Consider the following 16511-nt stretch of genomic DNA (forward strand, 5'->3'; position numbering starts at 1 on the left):
GGCTACTGATTTTTTTCAGTTTTATTTTTAAAATGTACTTTTCATTTTACATACTAACTCCAGTTCCACCTTCCTCCCCTTCTCTTGTTCCCCATCTTCCCCCGGAGGGAGTAATACCTTGCTTGGGGAGTCAACAAAGTCTGGCATACCAACTCAAGGCAGGACTAAGGCCCTTGCCTCACAAAAAGACTGAGCAAGTTATCTCACCATAGAAAATGGGCTCAGAATTGCCAGGTTATGCACCTGGGATAGTTCCAGATACCACTCACAGCCCCCAGAAACATATCAAGTGGCATAACTGTCACCCACATTCAGAGGGTCTAGTTCAGATCCATGCAGGTTCCCCAGCTGTCAGTTCAGAGCCTGTGAGCTCCCTCTTGCTCTTATCTGCTGTCTCTGTTGTTTCCACTATCATACTTTTGTCCCAGCCCCCCCCCCCCCGCCGATTGTTCCTCCCTCTCTTCAGCTGAACTCTAGGAACTCAGCCCAGTTCTTGGAAGTGGGTCACTGTATCTGATTCCATCAATTACTGGATGTAAGTTCTATGATGACAATCGGGGTAGTCACTACCCAGGTTATTGGGGAAGACCCATTCAGACACCCTCTCCTCTATTGCTTAGCTGGGATCATCGTTGTGGATTCCTGAGAATTTCTCTAATGCCAAGTTTCTCCCTAACCCCATAATGTCTCCTTCTATCAAGGTATCTGTTTCATTGCTCTTCCCCTCTCTCCCTCCCCCAATTTGGTCTTTCTGATTCCTTACGTTCCCATTCCCTAACTGCTCCAGTCTACCACCTCCAGTTTACCCAGGATATCCTATTTTCTTTCTTGGGGCTCTCCATGTGTGTCCATATAAGGGTCCCACTTTTACCTAGCATCTTTGGAATTGTGTATTGTGACTTGGTTATCATTTGCTTTACATCTAATATTCAATAATGAATGACGCACTGTGTTTTTCTTTCTGGGAAGTTATCATATGCAGAAGGGTTTTTCTAGTTCCACCCACTCACTTGCCTGCAACTTTCAAGATGTCATTTTTTTCAACATTGAATAATAGTCAACTGTGAAATTTACCACATTTTCTTTATCCATTTTTTGTTCAATAGGCATCTAGGTTGTTTCCAAGTCCTGGCTACTATGAATAATGCTTCTATGAAGAAAATTGAGCAAATGTATTTGTGGTATGATTGTACATCCTTTGGGTATTGGTGTCTAGTTTTCTTGAGTTTTTTATATATATATTGAAGATCTGTCAGATGTCAGATTTTTTGATTCTGTAGGTTGTTGTTTTGTTTTATTAACCATATTCTTTGCCTTAAAGAAGCCTCTGAGTTTCAGGAGTTGCCATTTACTGATTGTTGCTCTCAGAATCTGTCCACTGTTGTTCTATTTAGGAAGTAGTCTCCTGTGATAATGCATTCCTACTTTCTCTTCTATAAGCGTCAGTGTAACTATATTTGTGTTTAGGTCTTTGATCCACTTGCACTTGAGTTTTGCACATGAATATATATGGATCTGTTTACATTCTTCTACATGTTGACATTCAGTTATGTCAGTACCACTTGTTGAAGATGCTTTCTTTTTTTCATTGTACAATTTGTGTTCTTTGTCAAAAATCAGGTATTCATAGGTGTGTGTATTAATGTCAGGGTCTTCAGTTCAATTCCATTAATCCACATATCTGTATTTATGCCAATATCAAGCTGTTTTCATTACTGAAGCTCTGTAGGGATGGTGTTGCCTCTAGAAGATCCTTTAATGTACAGGAGTGTTTGGACTCTTCTGGTTAGTTTGTGTTTTCTTATGAAGTTGAGTATTGTTCTTTTGAGGTCTGTAAAGAACTGTGTTAAGATTTAGAAGAGGATTATATTGAATCTGTAGATTGCTTTTGGTAAGTTTGCCATTTTTACTATGTTAAAACTACTTATCCAAAAGCCTTGGATATCTTTCTATTTTCTCTTATCTTCTTTAATTTCTTTCTGCAAAGACTTAAAGTTCTTGTCATAAGGTTTTTCACTTGTTTGCTTAGAATTGCCTCGAGATATTTTGTGTTACTTGTAGCTATTATAAGGGATAATGTTTCTCTGATATCTTTCTCGGCCCATTTATCATTTGATATAGGACAGCAAGTGGAGTTAAAATTGTACCCTGCCACACTGCTAAAGGTTTTTTCAGCTGTATAAATTCCTTGTAGAATTGTTGGGGTCACTTATATATATGATAATATCATTTGCAAATACAAAAGTTTGACTTCTTCCCCCTCTAATTTGTATCCCCCTTTTCTCTTTTTGTTGTCTTAATTCACTAGCTAGAAATTTGAGTACTATATTGAACAATTATGAAGAGAGTGATATCCTTGTCTTGTTCCTGATTTTAGTGGGATTGCTTTGAGTTTCTTTCCATTTAGGTTGGTTTTGGCAGTTAGCTTGTTACATAGTGCCTTCATTATTTTTAAGTTTGTTCCTTGAATTCCTGATCTCTCCACAAACTTAATTATGAAGGGGTGTTGGATTTTCTTGAAGGCTTTTCAGCATCAAATCAGATGATCCTGTGGTTTTTTTTCCAGTTTATTTGTATGGTAGATTACATTGAGAGATTTGAATGAAGCTTATTGGTCACAGTGGATGATTTTTCTGATGTATTCTTCAATTCAGTTTGCCTGTATTTTATTGATCATTTTTGTATCAATTTTCATGATGGAAAATGGTCTGTAATTCTCATTCTTATTTGTGTCTTTGTGTGGTTTGGGTATTGAAGTAATGGTGAAGAAATTTTGGCAATGTTCCTTCTGTCTTTATTATGTAAAACACTTTGAGGAGTATTGGTATTAGCTCTTCTTTGAAATTCTTATGAAATTCTGTACTGAAACTGTTTAGCACTGGCTTTTTGGGGGGAGTCTGGAGGCTTAAGATGACTGTTTCTATTTTCTTGGGAGTTATAGAGCTATTTAAATTATTTATCTGGTCTTGATTTAATTTTTGTATTCTGGTACCTATCCAAAAAATTCTTCATTTGTTTTAAATTTTCAAGTTTTGTGGAGTACAAGTTTTCAAAGTATGACCTAGTGATTCTTTGGATTTCCTCAGTATCTGTTGTTATGTTTCTACTTTCATTTCTGATTGTTTTTAGTTTGGATAGTCTCCCTTTGCCATTTGATTTGAATAAGGGTTTGTCTATCTTGTTGATTTTCTCAAAGAACCAATTCTTTGTCTCATTGACTCTTTTTATTGTTTTGTTTGTTTCTATTTTACTGATTTCTGTCCTCGGTTTGATCATTTTCTGTTGTTACGTATCCTGGGTGAGTTTGCTTCTTTTGTTAGTGCTTTCAGGTGTGCTGTTAAGTTGATAGTGTGAGATTTCTCCATGTTCTTTATGTAGTCACTTAGTGCTATGAACTTTCCTCTTAGCACTGCTTTCATAGTGTCCCATAGGTTTGGGTATGTTGTGCCTTCATTCTCATTGAATTCTAGGAAGTCTTTAATTTCTTTCTTTATTTCTTTCTTGATTCAGTTGAACAATGTTCAATTTCCATGAATTTGTAGGATTTTTTGCAATTAGTGTTGTTGTTGAATTCTAACTTTATGTCATAGTGATAAAATAAGAAAAATATTCCAATACTTTTGTATCTGTTGAGATTTGTTTTGTTACTGAGTAAGTGATTAATTTTAGAAAAGGTTCCATGAGGTGTTGAAAGGAAGGTATATTCTTTTATGTTTGGGTGAAATGTTCTATAATTGTCTGTTAAGTTCACTTGAGTCACGGCATTTGTTAATTTCTTTATTTCTCTGTTAAGTTTCTTTCTGGGTGACCTGTCCGTTGGTGAGAATGGGTTCTTGATGTCTCCCACTCTTATTCTATGGGGTTTGATATGTGATTTAAGCTTTAGTAGTGTTTCTATTACATATTGGGGCATAGATGCACAGAATTGAGAGTTCATCCAGTGGATTTTTCCTATGATGAATATGAAATGTCCTTCTCCATCTATTTTGGTTAATTCAGGTTGGACTCTATTTTGTTAGATATTAGGATAGCTACACCTGCTTCTTTCTTAAGTCCATTTTCTTGGAAAATCTTTTCCTACTACTTTACTATGAGTAATGTCTGTCTTTGAGGTTGAAGTGTGTTTCTTTTATGCAGCAGAAGGGTGGGTCTTGTTTTGGATCCATTCTGATAGCCTCTGTCTTTTTACTGGTGAATTTATACAATTGGCATTAAGAGATATTAATGAACAGTGGTGGTTAATTCCTGTTACATTCAGTTTTGTTGGTCTTGATGGTAGTGTTTGTGTGTTTCCCTTCTTTGAGATTTGCTGGTGTGAGAGTATCTGTGGCCTGCAGCTTAGGTTGGAGTTTTCCTTCTATTATTTTCTGCAGGACTGGATTTGTGAATAGGTATTGTTTAAGTCTGGTTTTGTCATGGAATGTCTTAATTTTTTGGTCTATGGTGATTGAGGGTTTTGTTGTGTATAGTATTCTAGGCTTGAATCTGTAGTCTCTTAGTCTCTTAGTGTCTGTATAATTTCTGTCCAGGACCTTCTCACTTTCAGATTCTCTGCTGAGGAGTCAATCTAATAGATCTTCCTTTATATGTTACTTGGCCTTTTTCCTTTGTAGCCCTTAGTATTCCTTTTTTATTTTGTATATTTAGTGTTTTGATTATTATATAGTGAAGGGACTGTTTTGCAGAGAGATCCAGTCTATTTGCTGTTCTGTAAGCTTCTTGTACCTTCATAGGGATATCTTTCTATAGGTTGGGAAAGTTTTCTTTTATGATTTTGTTGAATATATTTTCTGTGCCTTAGAGCTGAAATTCTTCTCCTTTTTCTCTCCCTGTTATTAAGTTTGGTCTTCTCATGATGTCCCAGATTTTCTGTATATTTTATGTTAAGAATTTGTCTGACTTAACATTTTTCTTAATTTGGAGAATCTATTTCCTCTGCTATATCTTCAAAGTTGGAGAGTCTTTCTTCCATCTCTTTCATTCTGCTTGTTTTGCTTGCATATGTACTTCCTGTTCATTTACCAAGATTTTCCATTTCTAGAAATCCCTTGGTTTGTGTTTTCTTTATTGCATCTATTTGAATTTTCAAGATTTGGACTGTTTTCTTCACTTGTTTGATAATGTGTTCTTCGCTTTCTTGGCTATCATTAAGGGATTCATTGATTTCTTCAATTTTTTATTTATCTTTTTCTCCATTTCTTTAAGGGAATTTCTCATTCCCTCATTAAGGGCCTCTATCATCTTCATAAAGTTATTTTAAGGCTATTTTCATATACATCATCTGCATTGGGATGTTCAGCTCTTGCTGTTGTAGATTCACTAGTTTCTGGTACTGCCATATCATTCTTTATAATGTTAAATGTGTTCTCATACTGCCATGTACCCATCTCTTCCTCCAATCAACACAGGTGGATTCCTTTCCCAACTGCTGGTCTGTCTCTCCAGGTGCAGTTGGGACCTCTTCTGTGGGCTGCAGCTGGAAATTGTGGCTCTGGTGGTCACTGTTCCTCTAGGTGCATGTAGTTCTGGTGGGATTGATGGTCTCTGGTGCATAGGGAGATGGTTGGCAGGAGAGGATGCTGCTGCTTGGTCTCTAAGGGTGTCATGGTTGGGTGAGGGCTGGAGACTTGGGTCTAGAAAGCATGATTCTTCAGCCAGAATATCTGACACTCACCTGCCACTTCAGGTGCAGTTGGGTATAGTGATTCTGGTGGTCACTAGTGTGAATATTGTCCCTCCAGGTGTAGGTGGGTAAACTGGATCCTGTGGTTGCTGTTGTGGTGGGGATGTTTGGTGGGAGATGGTGTTGCTGCCTGGTCACTGGAGTGCCATGATTGGCAGAGGGGAAGTGTCTAGGGTGTAGAGAGCATCCCTTAGTATTCCTTTTTTATTCTGTATGCTTAGTGTTAGAATTTCTAACTGGGATATCAAACACTCAACTAGGTTACTGATTTATGTAAGTTGATTTTGTACTCTGTCACTTTGACAAACTGTTAATTTCTTCTAGAAGTTTCCTGTTGGAATTTTTAGGATTTCTAATATATATTATATTACCTGAAAATTGGAATAATTTCACTTCTTTTTAATGTGAGTTCCTTTAATTTCTTTCTCTTGCATTATTGCTCCAGCTAGGCTTCCAGCAGTATATTGAAGAGGAGTGGTGAAAACCCTATTTTGTTATTGATTTTAATGGGATTTCTGTGATCTTTCTATATTTAGTATAGTGTTCACTATGAGTTTGTCATATATAGCCTTTATTATACTGAGGTATATTCCCTTGAGTCATAGTCTCTTTAGAATTTTTATCATAAAAGATTTTGGGATTTTGTTTCTACTTATTCAGTTAATAATCCAAATGACTCCTAAACTAATTTAGATTATTGGTATATCTCTTGGTTGGCTCTCAGGCATTGAGATTTGGCCCCTATTGTTTGAGATACTGAATAGTTAGGGCATAGGATGTTGATGACATCCTATTTTAAATGTATTTCATCTAAAAGCCCCTTTCCTTCAATATGACATCCATAATTCCAGAAAATACTATACAAGCTGCAATAGTAGAAAGCAATTCAACAGTCATATCAAGATGCAACATCTACAAAACAATATGATTGTGCATATTGCAATATATGTGTAAAGATATACTAAATGGCACTCATGTCTTGGTGGCAACCAACAACTAATTGGAATTAAAGTCTACTCGGTAAAAGGAAAATTATGCCTGGTATTGAAAATCTTGTTAGCTTCCCTTGGCTAATGATCTACCAATGTTAAACTAGCATAATTTTATGACATTCGAAATCTTATTCTTATACTCACAGGTAAGTGTATCTACCACACGTAATCAAAGAAGGCTCTCTTAAGAGCAATGGAGACCATCACATTAAATCACAACTACAAACAGCTATAGTATAGTGATCTTGTACACTCTAAAGATTTGTCAGTCTATTGGTTTAATAAAATGATAATTGACCATTAGCCAGTCAGGAAGTATATAGGAGGAGTACCAAGACTAGCAAACTTCTAGGAAGAGGAAAAACAGAGATGCAGTCATAACCAGACACATAGAAAGCAGGATCAGAATACCTTACTGTAAAAAGGTAGTAAGTCACATGGCTAAACATAGACAAAAATTATGGGTGAATTTAAGTTGTAAGAGCTAGTTAGTAATGAGCCTGAGCCAAAATCCCAATTTGTAATTAATATAGTGTCTGTGTGATTATTCTGGTCTGGGTGGCCATGAAATGAAACTGCTGACTCTGTCTACAGAAAACAGAAAACTATAGATACTAATAGATTTGAGAGACTTTCACCTTACCATATATATATATATATATATATATAAACAGCTCAGGTATCTATGACTCAGTCAACATTGTGAAAGAGGGCTAAAAAGAGAGTAAGAGTCAAAGTAGGGGGAAGTATGCTGTGAAACAGTGTTTCCGAGAAATGGCTGCATTAACAAACAAAACTGGAACAATGGCAATATCTACGTAACTGTCAACATGAAAAGATGTGTTTTTATGGGGTTCCACCATTAAATAAAAACCTATAGGCAGATAATGACTACCAGAATGCAACTAGCCACTCTCAGAGATGTGTCCTCTTATTGGTTGTCAAATACAAAGTGGTTAGCCATAAAAACACATATATACACAACAGTAACAATAGGTTAAGCATAGATGATAGATGGAGAGAGAGAGATAGAGAGAGAGAGAGAGAGAGAGAGAGAGGAAGAGAGAGAGAAGAGACAGATAGATATGCAGCAATAAAATCAACGAAGAAGTTATCAGTTTGAGAAGAATGAACATAGAAGGGTTTCTAGAAATGGTGGCTGGTAGGGACTGGAGAAAGGAAGTGATGAGAAATGACATAATTTGAGTTCAATTAAAAACAATTTAAAAATTTAAAACTTTACAGCATTAAGCTGCTTCTTGAGAATACTGACTTTACGGATCCTTGCAAGATCCAGTAATTAAGGGGCTAAATTTTAGAACACCAAAAATATTTGGTCCTTAATGAAAGTCTCCTGTTGTTTCCAGTAGAAAATATTAGATATGATTTATCTCCCCAGAGGAGACTCACAGATAGCCATCATGATCTCTTGACTTTACACAAAATTCCTAATTGTGTAATGCTCTGGAAGAGTTTCATATTATTTTCAAAATTACTTCCCCAACTAGAAAATATATAAAATGTCAAAGGAAAGACATTTGTTAAACTTTTACTGAAAGCCCGTCCTTTGGTTCCTTCTCCGCACTATCCTGCAATAGCTAAATCCTCAGATTAGAGAGACTTTCAATTACAGCTTTTAATAAAGAAAAGTAGCCTTTTATGAGAAAATATACAGTATGCTGATTCTATTTATTTAAATAATGACATCAACAAAAATATTTTAATTATAATTTTCATATAAATATGTATCACCTTAGTAAATAAATTGGATTATATGAAATGGCAGCTTGTACATAGCACTAGTGATTTTGCAACTTCTGACTGCTTATTTTATTTGATGCATTTTGCTGTTGCTTTGATTAAAGTGTTAAATATTGGGTACCTATCTATAGTGTTATTTTTAAATATTTGATGCTTCAATTTTATTGTTTCAAATAGTTCTGTAAGGTGCTCTGAAATTAAACTCTAGTATGTACCCTAAGAGATTCTGATATTACAGTGCAAATGACATATGCAATCCTTTGAAGCAATATAATTACAAAATATAAGTGTGCCGTTGGCTAAATTTGTAGTATAAGCAGTAAAAGTACTTTTATAAATCTTTAATTTACTAAGAAATATAATATCTAAAAATATAAAGGCCTGAAATTGGGCACTAATGTCTGGTTGCCACACTTTTATATTCATACAAAAATCAGAAAGAAAGGCCTCAAGCTTCATGTGGCCAGGAAGCAGATGAAACCAAGACCTCTACTTAAACTATAACCTCAATTAAATGGAGAAATAGATATTTTTCCTACACAAAATATTATATTCAAAATATGTTTTTTCTAATATTGTTGCTGTGACAACACCACCATATCTTTTTGTTTCTTTGTTTTTAAATCTTATCTTATAATATTGTACATAGATCTTTATATTCAAAATAAGGCTACTTTGTTTAGTAATAGCTCTGATAAATAATGTAACAATCCATAGAAACTATGAATTTGTCAAAAATCACAGCAAAAAGGATATGTGGTTGGAGTTGGAGAGTTTGATATGCATTATTATTATTATTATTAATTATTATTATTATTATTATTATTATTATTATTATTGATTCTCTGCATAAGTCCAATGGAAACCCATGATTCCTTTTCCTTAAAAACAGAGAAATATTTGCTTCCTTATTCAGAGGAAGAAAGAGTTAGAAAGAAGATCAAGAGCTGAATCATGAAAAAGAGTCAACTCACTGGCAAACTTCAAAAGGGATGGGGCTTTCTGTGAAGGAATATGCAAAGCTTTCTGAAGTTGCAGAACATAGGTTTTTTTCTCACTTTTTTCTTGAGATTTTCACAGTTTATTACTTTTAAATTTAACTGTGTTGTATCTAGAAGACATTAACTCTAGATATAAGACAAAATTAATATAGAAAATAAAATGAGAGATAATGGTTATTCCGACCAAAGATTGGCCAATTTAGAACTAAAGTGTTTATGTTGTTAGACAAAGCAAACATTAGTGAAAAAACAGAACTTTTCACGATACAAAGGACTTTATATAGTTTGTCAATTCATCAAGACAAAACTAAAAATGAATACTAAGTCATAAAACATCTCAGTGAAGTTGAACTTATTAAACCACTGTTGTTTTTAGAACCATTTTGCCTGTCTTGTCTGTTGTCTGTCCATCTGTGCCTGTATATTTTTTTTTGTAAAGGGGAGAGGGTACTCACATATGGAAATCCAAATTACAATTTTATTAACAAGCTGCAATATCATTTCAAGGGTGGCTCTGAAGATACAGCAAAGTGAGTGATGGGGAGCTAGGGTATGAAGATTTTCTCATCCAAGGCACTGCTGAGTCTTAGCTCCATCTGCACTCCGCTGGAGTTGTGGATGCCTCCACTGCCTTTCAGGCCTCTCTGTGAGCAGCTATGTACTATGGGAAGAAGTAGAGGATGTCTGTGATGTCTAGCAGTAAGTGGGATCCTTGGTTTTGGGAGGGAGACGGTGGGGTTGTGCTTGTAGTCATTCCCCTTAGAGAAGCAGCAGCTCTCACTCAGCTTTATAGTCACAGCATTTGGTCCAGGAAGAATGGGGCTGCTTTGTGTTACAATAGTTTCTTTGGTAATCATGGCCGCTGTTCTCTGTCCAAACCCATCTGAGAAAGGTGGGACTCTGGGTAAGTTGGTGTCCAAGTCAGGAAGACTCATATTTTACATAGTCCAATGAACTGAAGAGGTCCAGCAAGGTGCTTGTGTCCATACTGAAGGCTGTTTGTCAGTTACATGGTGTAAGTTGACCAGGTTAGAGTCAATCATTATCATACTATGGCTCTTATATTTATGCCACTGATATTGTTACCAACACTTGGCCATAATCTCTGAAATTACAGAGTTGGTTTCCACCAGTCCTTTGGATTCCCTAGGTAGGATCATAGATAAAAGGTCCCTCCCTGTACAGGAGTACCCAGATGTTTATCAAGAGGGACCCATACCCCACCTTAGAACCACTAGGTAGAAGATGGAAGCCCTGGTTGCCTATTCTCTATGAATATGTTTTTGTCCCAACTGCATTCATTGACTCCATCCTTCTATCCTTCTAGCCTATGCTTGCTGCCTCGACCACAGTCCCTATGTACTTAACCCAAACCCATTGTTGAAGGGAACCGATCCAACCCCACTCCTGCAAAGTTCCTCCATAAGCCAGGAGAATAATGAGCTCAGTGATCATCCAAAATGTTATATCTGATCCAAAAGTCAAGAGACCTTGCTTTTAAATATGGCAAATACTTAGCAAAACTGACAAAGAATAAAATAGAAAAGATAAACATCATTAAAAACATATGAAAAAGATAACAATACTAACTACTCTTCTCAGAAAATATTATAAATTTTAAGCAATAACTAAGATAATTAAGATGAAGGAGAAAATTTTCTAGAAACTCATAAACCCCTAAGCTTAGTCAAAAAAGTTTGAATTCTCCATACTTATTACAGGAAAAGTGAACAATCTAACAAATGAGTAAAAGTGACAATAAAAACAATTTCTAAGGAAGAGGTACATAAGAACAGATGGCTTTTCTGAGTATTCTGTTACAATTTAAATTATTAATATCTATTTCTCTCAAACCTGTTAGTAAATGTGGAAAATAAATGCAGGACACATTTCTTGCCTGATGCTATGTAATTAGTAACAAATCATAATGTTAATCCAAAAACAGATTAAGTCAGTATCCGGATAAATATTAGTAGAAAAATAATCAGTATGACTTTAAGAACAAAAACAGAACAAAATATGCATAAAGCAACCTAAATGTTATTAAAATAACACCCCATGAACAAGCCAGTGTTTGCCAGGTGGGGCAAGTAGTTTAACATAAGAAAAACTAATCTAGTATATGACACTTAAACAAAAAAATGGGTTGAGAAGGATGGCTCAGTGGTAAGGTGGAATCTGCTAATTCTGAAAGACCATGTTCACTCCCAGGGATCCACAGGGTGGAAAGAGAAAAGCAACTTCTTCAAGCTATCCTATGACCTCCAAACCTATACTGTGACCTGTGCACACATGCATGTACACTTTCTAGATGTTTCTTCAAAACAAATTACTGCTGGGCATATTAAAAGATGCTTATCAATCTATTACCAGGAAGGTACAAATCAAGATGACCATGAACATAACTAGAAGAAAACATAATTTTGATAATATTAAGAAAACATGTATTGTTTGAGATATGGGACAACTGGGATGTGATACTTTGACTAAATGTAAAATATTGCATCTCCTGTGTAAAACAGTTCATAGTTCCTTCAAATGTTAAAACTTAATAATCATCTAAAATTTCATTACCATGGATGTACATCAGATAGTTGAATATGGGCTTGCAAGCAGAGCTTTACATAGACAAATGTAACCTAATTGTTCATAAACAAGTACTAATGATACCTAAACAAATGTGCTATATACATAAAATTGAACATTATCTGTTCATAGGATATAATGAACTTTACCAGAGTTCTGAAACATAAATAAGCATGAAAATATTATGGTAAGTGAAACAAGTCACCTGGAAGAGTACAAAGGTTGCATGGTGCCCTTTTCTGAGATACTCTGTAAAGAAGATTGTGTATCTTAAGGTTATTGTTTCTGTGACGAAACATCACGATGAAAAGTAAGGAGGAAAGAGGTTATTTGGCTTATTCTTCAATGCTGCTGTCTGTCATTGAAGGAAGTCAGAACAGGGACTCAAGCAGGGCAGGACCCTGGAGTCAGGAGCTGATGTAGAGACAAGATGGGTACTGCTTATTGACTTGTCCCCTTCTTCAGTCTGCTTTCTTATAGATCCCTGGACCACCAGCCTAGGGAAGGCAATACCCAGCCAATCACTAATTAAGAAAATGCCCTAGTAGCTTGCCAATGTCCAGGTCATATAGAGATAAGTTTCTTAATTTAGTTTCCCCTCTATCAGGTGACTTTAACTCAATTCAAGTTGACATAAAAGTAAACCAGACCCTCTGAATGTGGCTGACGGTGGAGGAGGACTGAGAAACCAAGGACAATGGCGATGAACTTGGACTCTTCAGCATGGATGGGCTCACTGTGAGCCTTGTCAGTTTGGTTGCTCACCTTCCTGGACTTAGGGGGAGTTGGGAGGACCTTGGACTTAACATAGTGAAGGGAACCCTGATGGCTCTTTGGCCTGGAGAGGGAGGGAGTGGGGGTATGGGTGGAAGAGAGGGGAGGGAAGGGGGAGGAGGAGGGGAGGAAATGGAAATCTTTAATAAAAAAATGAAAAAAAAAAAAGAAATTAAAGATTTCCAATAAATCCTGCAAAAAAAAAAAAAAGTACCCAGCACAGTAGGCAAATTTGTAACCATGACAATTTATAATGATTTAAGTAGAAGAGAAAAGGAAATCGCTGCCTGTTGAGTACAGAATTACTATTTGAGCTGGGAAAGTTTGGGAATAACTAGTGGCAACATTTTCACATAAAAAAATGCACTTAGTACCGAAAACTGTTAAAATGCAAAATTTGCATGTATATGTCTTATTTTACTACAATAAAAGTAAAATAATATGATCTCATACATAGAAAGAATGCTTTCACATATCAAACTTTATCTTCAGTACTTGGAACTGAACCATAGGACTTATGCATTCTTTGTGAGAAGTATACCACGTAGTTATAACCACAGTTTGTTAAATAATTCTTAATCTGCAAGGAAGAAATTACAGGCCTGGAAAATATGAGTTGCCAACAGTAATCTAATTTTTCTTCATGAACTTTTGAACGACTTGAATTTTACAAAGAAAATGGGTATATTTTAATTTAAATATAATTTTGTGCTTTATAATTCCCATGAACTATAATGTGTATATTTTGTTATTCTCAGGCCACGAAAATAATAGAATTTGACTCAGTGAATTAAAAAAGAAAAACTGGGAAGGAAGTAACAGTAAGGGAATTAGGGAAGGAATTGGATGGCAGGAAATGTGGAGAGTAGATTTCAGCAAAATATATGTGACTATGAAATCCTCAGAATAAAAATTACCCGCTTTGTAGCCTATGACATCACATGGAATAGGTGTACTCTTGATTATACTCATCTATGTAAGTGGATTTCTATTTAAGTTTTCCCCATACATTCCCCCCCAAATTAAGTAAAACATTAAAACATTTCAAAACTTAAATGTTATGTATATTAAACTGTGTTTATGTCTTATACAATGAGTATTTTGCAATAATGGCTTTTTGTACTTTTTTCTGTGCTTTCCTGTATAAAATTTGTGGTATTTGCAGTATTAGGTATGTATTCATTCCTCTCATACTTACTAAACACTTCCAGATTTGAAAGTTTTGCTCTGGTAATTTGAAGAGAGTACTTCATTAAGAAGAAAGTAAGACAGGCATAAAACTAAAAAGGCTTACTGAACATCACTTGACTTTAACCTTTCTTCATTGTGACTATGATATTTATATTCTTTTTTATTAGATTTAAAAAAAATGCCATTCCAAATTCCCACTCCCTTCTCTCCTCCCATTCCCACCACACATCTTCCAATCATTTGGAGAGGAAGAAGTCAAACTTTCATTACTTGCAGATAATATAAATAACCTCCAAATCTCTACCAGAGAACTCTTATAGCTGATAAATACCTTCAGAGATGTGACAGGATACAATACTAACTCAAAAAAAAAAAATCAGTAGCCCTCCTATACACAAATGATAAAGAAGCTGAGAGGGAAATTAGAGAAACATCACCCTTCACAATAGCCACAAATAACATAAAATATCTTGGGGTAACACTAACCAAGGAAGTGGAAGATCTATTTGACAAGAACTTTAAGTCTTTGAAGAAAGAAATTGAAAAAGACACCAGAAAATGGAAAGATTTCTCATGCTCTTGGATAGGAAGGATCAACATGGTAAAAATAGCAATCCTACCAAAAGCAATCTATAGATTCAATGCATTCCCAATCAAAATCCCAATACAATTCTTCACAGACCTTGAAAGATCTATATTTATATTCTTTTCTTTTTTTTTTTTTTTTTTTTTGGTTTTTCGAGACAGGGTTTCTCTGCAGCTTTTTTAGAGCATGTCCTGGAACTAGCTCTTGTAGACCAGGCTGGCCTCGAACTCACAGAGATCTGCCTGCCTCTGCCTTCCAAGTGCTGGGATTAAAGGCGTGCGCCACCACCGCCCGGCTCTATATTTATATTCTTAATTTGGATTTCTAGCAAGGTTTAAAGATCATAAAATTAGTAGCTAGTTCAAGAAATTAATTATCTCATCAGAAAGTCAGGGGAAGATTTAGACAATGACATCTCTACATTGTTGTGTAGAATGGCAAAAGAAGAATCCAGGGAGACATGTGTCTTTTACAACTTCGTTGAACATAAAGTATATTCTTCAAAGGATGAACTTTTCTCCCCTTTAGTAAGTCATCTTTTTTACTTTTTACACTGAAGAGACATAAAGAAATAATTTCTGAATAGTTTTCCATTAAAGAAAACCAACCTGTATTATCAGTTAGTAACCAAAAATGAAAAGTAGCATTAATTCTGGTGGAGAAAAAGGAAACCAAATTTCTATATTTCCACTCTGTCCCCAAAATTGGATGCACTTTTATGTTCTATAACTCATGTTGTTGGTGTTTCCAGGTAGCCCATTTAGAGGAGGCAATAGTAGATTTGACTTTACTGTGAAAACAGAGTATGATATGCTGCATTCTCTTTTGACCATTTGATACCTCTGCTATGGTAAACACAAAAAAGCAGCCCTCCACAGAATCTGTGTAGATGCTAGCACCACGTTCCTAGACTTCTCAGCCTAAAAAAAAATACAAGTAAAAGAAAATTTCTATTGTTTCTTATAAACACTCTTAATATAGCATAATTTCAATTAAAGTGGGACTAAGACATGTAATTTTGTTTTTCCTTTTCAAAAGTGAAGAAGCAAAGGTTCTACAGGGCAGAGACTAGGTTATGTAGGAGCAGTAGCCTCTTAAAGGCTAAATCAGGACTCAGAACTCCAAAGATGAATGTAGGAATCATACTAATTTTCAGTCTTTGCTTAATTTTATTCCATCCCTGTGAACATGTTCCTTACAAAGTAAAAAAATATACAGCAATGCTAAATGAGGTAGGAATACCAGAAGGGAACTCTATGATTAGGTACTTTAAAAAAACAGAACTGAAATTTCATATACAGCTCTCTTCTGAGAATGGAATATATAACCAAAGAAGCATTAATATTTTAATATTTTATATTCCTTGTCATTTTCAACAAAAGCCATATTTGCACCAAGTATTCTCTTTTTAATGGAAAGATTAATTATTGGAGTCAGTTTTTAGTTATAATGAAAAAACATATTTAATAATATAAAACACAGATTATTTAGAACATGTAATTTTAACTTAAATAATCCTAATTCATTTATTTAGGCCTTTTGTTTTGTTACATGAAAGACCTGGGAACCACAATGTTGACACATACCCTGACTTGACACTGTCACCCATAGTGGATCTAGGAGCTTATTTTGAAATGAAAAGCTGCTCGTGACAACTAAATGCCAATGATGTGGTTTTGAAAATATAAAACCATTATTATTTCAATCTTCCCACTGCTATCTCATCTACACTTTTATATCTTCAGCTTCTTGTGGCCAAATTGCAATAGAGTAGGCTTTGAAAAACACCTGCAACACCAACAGCAAACTATGTAGACCAGAAGCGATATATTTCATAAAGCAAAACTATCTGTGTCACACTTATTGGAAGAATAAGTATTCAGACATAACTAGATTTGCTTAATTTGTGGGCACCTCTATCTATGTTATTTTGCATA

The sequence above is a fragment of the Arvicola amphibius genome, chromosome 3 (genome assembly GCF_903992535.2).
Source record: "Arvicola amphibius chromosome 3, mArvAmp1.2, whole genome shotgun sequence".
NCBI classification, from domain to species: Eukaryota; Metazoa; Chordata; class Mammalia; order Rodentia; family Cricetidae; genus Arvicola; species Arvicola amphibius.